Consider the following 6527-nt stretch of genomic DNA (forward strand, 5'->3'; position numbering starts at 1 on the left):
CTTCTTCCAGGGTGTGCAACAAACATTAAAGGTGTTTTATTTAGAAAGGAAAAAAAAGATGTGTCAGAATTTATTCCTCTAGAGCCCCTTCCAAGAACGAGTCATCAGTCTAACATTTTGTTTTTAAACAGATTTAATAGCATATAATTCACAAATCATACAACGGTTCAATCATATGAAGAAGAGTTATGCAGTCAGCACCACAGCCAATTTTAGTAGATTCTAGCATTTTAAAAAGCTGTTATCTTTTCATTTTTACTCCCACATTCCCATTTTTATTTCTGTGTCACACAAGTCCTGTAACTGACATAATAGGCAGGAGTAACCACATTTAGCATGATAAAGGATCTATCAGCCCTACTCTCATAATTGATAGCACAGCCTCGATCCATATGTACAGATCCCTATGCAGTTCCTTCACTTAATTTTCTAAAAGGACAAATTTGATGTAAAGGTTTATAAGAGTAAACACCCCACACACACACATAACTTCACCATTTAAACATCAATTTTAAGTTTTATATATATGGGGGGGTGCCCCCTCAAAGAAAAAAAAAAGCTCCACTGGTGGAGGTTTCATAGTACACATTGTTCCTGCTAGGTGAGCATCAAGCAACTCGCTTTGAGGTAGTGCACCTAGGGCATCGCCTGGGAAGGGTCTCTCTGGTCACAGTGAATTGTTTTATAAAAGCAGTTTCACTGAAACCTTCTTTTATGTGATGGCTGACATAAAGAACAGCATGCGACTATGAAATTTTGTTTCCTGCTCAGGAAAAATCCCACAGAAACTGTTGTGATGTTGAACACAGCTTACAAGGACAGTGCTATGGGAAAAACTCAAGTGTACAAGTGGTTTTCTCATTTTAAAAAAGGTGAAATGCCAATTGACAACCAACTTCATTCTGGACATCCGTCAACTTCCTGAACAGATGAAAATGTCAGCTTGTAGTGCATTTGGAGTTCATTCCACCAGGTTAGACTGTTAATCAAGCTTTCTATTTAGAGATTCTGAAAAAATTACATAACAGTGTGTGACAAAAAAGGCCTGATATGCGGCAGACTGGTTTTGCTACCACGACAATGTACCTGCTTACACAGCCATCCCAGTGTGTCCGTTTTTGGAAAAGAAAACCACATGCTTCTTGCCCCACGCACCTTACTCACCTGACTTCACTCCCTGTGACTTCTTTTTGTTTCTGCGAATGAAGAGGGACATGAAAAGACAGCAATTTGACAATGTAGAAGAGGTGAAGAAGAAGAAAAAAAAAACAACCAAATGATGGTGGTGCTATCTTCCATCCAAACAGATGAATTTGAAAAATGTTTCCAAGAATGGAATCACAGATTTGACAAATGTATTAAGTGTAATGGAGAGTACTTTGAAGGTGATAAGGTTGTTTGGTTTAAAATATATAAATACCTAGCTTTGAAAAAAATTCCGTTTGGAATTTGGTATTAGTCTAGGTACTTTGGAGAAACAAATCCACAGCAACTCACGTATAAGAGAGAGTTTTATGCAAAGAAAATGTGCATCACGAAAACATCCCAACCCAATGCTGCCCAAGCCCACAAGTCCAACATTAACCCATTAACCCAACACCAGTCCACAAAGTCCTTCACCTCACAAAACAGAGGCAATAATGCCGACTGCAGGAGGAAATCTGAGTCAGTGAACGAACAAGCATCTCAGCACTGGCAGGGGTCTCCACACGGCTGCTCCAGCACCCAGGGCTGCATCGGGATAGATCCATGTGGCTTCTCCTTGGGGATGTCTTGTAGGAAATCCATCTTGCAAGCTGAAGCAGGGAACTGCTAAGGCAGCTGCACCCGATGCAACCATCACAAAACAAGAGACCCGAGAGAACTAGAAAGGCGAGGCTTCACCACCCATTTATCCCTCCGCCTTTCAACCAGCACCACATGTGATTATCGGCCAGGCTGGCACAATTAACTAACTCACATCCCCAATCTCATCACAGACAAACGCCGGCAAGTCCCCACATGCTGGCTGCCCCTCCCCTGGGCGCCTGGGTGGCTAGGAGCATGGCAGACTCTCTCTCTCTCCCTCCTGGTCAGTGGTCATGAAACACACAAATAAGCAGACCAACAGTGTCGCTGACGGCAAGTCAGTTCCAACTCTCAGCGACTCTACAGACCAGGGTATACCTGCCTCCACGGGTTTCTGAGGCTCAAATCTGTATGAAAGTAGAAAGCCTCATCTGTCTTCCAGGGAACAGCTGATTGTTTTGAACTGTTGACCTTGCGATTGTAGCCAAGCACATAATGCACTAAGCAGGGCTTAGTGGTACCCCTCTTTTGTATCTGCTTCCCACATGCACAAGAATTTTCACTTAGTTAAGATTATAACTAAAAACACTATGTTCTTTTTCTCCGTGCTGTAGTCAGACTCTAGACACTTTCCCATTATGGCTGCTGGGAAGCCGTCAAATGCATCATTAATACTTTGTACAACCTAGCCCTCACACCCATGTCTAATAGATCATGAATATGTACGGATAAAGCATGGTAAAACTCTAGTAGTTCATAAGCTACTGAGAGAGGCTTCATAACACACTGCTGTTCCGTCAAACTGCCATTTCTAGGACCTTACATCTCAGCTCCAAATAGTATGGGCAGAAAGGACTATCGGAATCAGCCCACGGTCATAGTACTGCTTTGTGCTGTCCAGTCCATTACGGAGACATAGCGACCTATGTGACAGAGTAAACCTGTCTCATAGGGTTCCTCGGGCTGTAATCTTTATGGGAGATCACTAGGATTTTTCTCCCTGGAAACTACTGGGGGATTTAACTTTTCAGTTAGCAACCAAGCACTTGACCATTGTACTACCAGAGTTATCCAAAAAAACCAAAACCCAACCGCACCACCATTAAATTGATTCTGGCTCGTAGTGACTCCATAAGGCAGAGCAGTAGTGCTCGTAGGGTTTCCCAGGCTGTAAATCGTTATGAGAGCAGAAAGCCTCATCTGCCTCCTGCAGTGTGGCTGGTGGGTTCAAACTGCTGACCTTGAGTTAATGCCTGCAATCCTTCCCTTCTTGCCACTTAGGAAATAATTCTAAGAACTTGGGGGAGTCTCCCCAACCCTGACACCTGCCTGAAAATTGTTTCCTGCAATCAGAGCCTCCATTAGCCATTAGCCTCTCCCTCTTCTCACAATTATTTTGGTCTTTTCTTTCTTTCCTGCCCTTTCAACGACCTTCTGACTTGTGCATTATGGTGCTCTTGATGTCATTCCATACCTGGTCAGGTCTTCTGTCATTAGTGCTCAATGCAACAAATATGTTCTTGACATGTTTCCTAAAGTCAGGTGAGCTATACTTAAGGTGGCATTTTTGGCTCTTGTAAACTTGTTTTAATTTTATTCAACTTCAACATGAACTTACATATGAGCAATTGATGGTTTGTTCCATAGTCAGCCCCTGGCTTTGTTTTGAGTGCTGACATAGAGCTACTTCATACCGTGTTTCCCCGAAAGTAAGACACCTCCCCAAAATAAGACCTACTTAACAGTTTTGCCTCTTACTGAAATATAAGGCATCCCCCCCGGATAATAAGACCTCCCGAACATAAGGCCTCCCTGATAATAAGGCCCCCAAAGCTACCGTAATTCTGGACTCTGGACCGAAAGGGCGGCGTGCGCTGCCGCACAGCTCACTATTGGCCGCAGTGCAGCTGGAGCAGACAGGAAGTGTGAGTAAATGTACCATAGATGATGAGTAAATGTACCATAGATTGTTGTACATGGAAATAATGGTAGTAACAAGAAATTCTTGATACTGTAGGATTCACAGTTTGTCTGGTTATTCTGGTTTGTGATGACAACTACTACCGTACCATATACAGGTAATAAATTTCCTTTTTTTGTTCAACAATAAATGTGTACCGTATTCTTCTTCATGGAAAAATAAGATATCCCCTGAAAATAAGACCTAGCGCATCTTTGGGAGCAAAAATTAATGTAAGACACTGTCTTATTTTGGGGGAAACAGGGTAGATGTAGTCAATTTGCTTCCTGTGTGTGTATTAGTCTGGGTAGACTAGAGAAACAAATCCATGAATACACATATGTGCATAAGAAAGAGATTTATATACAAGAGCAATTGAACATGAGAAAGCATCCCAGCCGAGTCCAGATTAAGTTCATAAGTCCAATATTAGCCCATATGTCCAATACCAATCTATAAAGTCCATTTCAGACTCACAAAACACATGAAATTATGCCAAATGTAGGAGATCACAGGCCAGTGGGTAGAAAGTCTTTGGATCCAGTGGCATTGGAAACATCTCAGTGCTGGCAGGGGTCTCTGCATGGCTTCTCCAGTACCCAGGGCTGCATCAGGGTGGGTCCATGTTTCTTGGCAGCTTCTTTGCCTCCCAGGGTGTGAGCAGAGTCACCAACCTTCAACGAGGAAGTACCAGAATTCCCAGAATCCTTAAGAGGCTATGCCCACACAGAGGCCTCATTGGCTATGACCTGATTGACAGGCTGGACTCCACCCCTACATGCTTAATCCTTAAATTGACAATTATATAACTACCACACTATGTATTTCATCAGGAGACATACATGTGTAAGTGGACTGGATAGTGTTTGGAAATAAGGTCTTTGAAGATGCTATCAGTTAACATGGGGTCATACTGCAGTAAGGTGGGTTTTAATCCATTGAGTGGTATCTTTATAAAAGAAAGGCACACACAGAGGGAAGGTAGTCAGGTGACCATGGAGGCAGAGATTGTAATGCCAAGCAACTAGTAAGAGAGGCTTGGAATAGATTCTTCTTTACAGCCCTTAGGAGGAATCAACATGACTGACTTCCTTATTTACGATGCTTAGCCTTCACAACCATAAGAAAATAAATTTCTCTTCTGATGGTTTATCACAGCAGTCCTAGCTCTGGTGGTGCTGTGGGGTATTGGACTGCTAAGTGCAGCGTTGGTGGTTCAAACCCACCAGCTGCTCTGAGAAAGCATTTATGGGAATAAAGATTTACAGCCTTAAAAACCTATCAACTCAATGGTCCTGGGCTTTTTAAAGTTTAAACTAGCCCTTTCTCTCTTCTATTATCCCTCAGCAAGGATAGTAAAGACCATGATGTTTTTAAATTTAAAGCTTGGAGTTTAACTTTTGAAGATGAAATGTTAGTATCTTTACAGAATTTTTTTAAGTAATTAGAAATGTTATCAGTAACCTTACTGCAAGTTCTTGTTCAATGGAGAATTGGGTCTACATGATTAGTGAACATGCACACCCACAACTTATGGTGAAATAACACATCAGTGTATGTGAGTCTCTATTCTTAGCATGTAACTTCTTTAAACCTAACCTGTCCAGCCCTGAGCCTGGTATAGAACCCAGAGGACTTTTCCCACCTGTCAAAGTCAATCATTTGACAGCCTCCCCTCATCAACACTTATCTTGTATTTATCATTATTTCACTTAAAGCTGCCTTCCCTGTAAAGCATGGACTGAACTTCCCCATTGTAAGCCAGGGCTGGCACAATGTCTAGCACATTGTAGGCTAACAAGAGTTATTACATAAAACCAATATCCTCATCCAAGTCATAGCTTGGAAGCAAAAACACTCCCCATGAGCTAAGAATACTTTACTTCCATCATGGAAGCATTTGGGGGTGGGGGTCAGGGTGGGGGAAGAAGAGAGGAGGGATAGCGTTTCCAGATCATGCAATCAATGCTGACTCATAGTGACCTCCTGTAGATTTCCCAGGCTGTAACTGTTTATAACTGTACAGTTTGTAACTGTAGAAGGCTCAGTTTTTCTCCAACGGGGCTGCTGGTGGTTTCAAACTGCAGACCAGAAGAAGGGCGGCCCAATGCATAACCGCTACATTACCGGGGCTCCTCCATCCAAAGCAGCCCTTATTCAATTACTAGCACATGACCTTCTTTTAATTCCCTGATTAAATAATTCTCTGAAGTGGACGTTCTACTATCTAAAATATTCTTGATTACATACTTACTGTAAATCCTCTGTCTAGTTCAGGAGACTAGAAAGAATGCTGGGTGTGAGTGGCACATAGTAAGCACACAAATAAACGTAAACTTCCCACTTTCCTGGGTGGCAGCATTGACTTGCACACAGTAGGTCTCAATTAAACATATTTAAAAAATTATATCTAGATTCCATAGCTACAGCGTTGAATATTGTTTGGTTCAAAATGAACTCAGATAAGATGGGGCAATAAAGCTAAGTTGCATGGGTTCTGGAATTTTTGCTGCAATAAGGTAGCCACCTCCAAAAGTCTCAGTCTTAACCATCTTCTGACAGAGGCACCACTAATGAAAACTAGGCGGCTGGGTGGTCAAGTCTCTAGACGGTCTCATTAAGTAGGGCTGGGCGGAAAGGTGGCCACCTCTCCAAAGCCCCGCAAGGTCAAGCTCTGTCCCCGCCCCCAGGTCCCCGGTCCGACGTCACTGAGCCCCGCGCCACGTGAACGAAGACCCGCGCGGGAGCCGGCAGGCCGCGAGAACCTTGCCCGCCTTCC

This window comes from Echinops telfairi, unplaced genomic scaffold (genome assembly GCF_000313985.2).
Source record: "Echinops telfairi isolate 266 unplaced genomic scaffold, ASM31398v2 ScPeMD7_7424;HRSCAF=8462, whole genome shotgun sequence".
Taxonomy (NCBI): domain Eukaryota; kingdom Metazoa; phylum Chordata; class Mammalia; order Afrosoricida; family Tenrecidae; genus Echinops; species Echinops telfairi.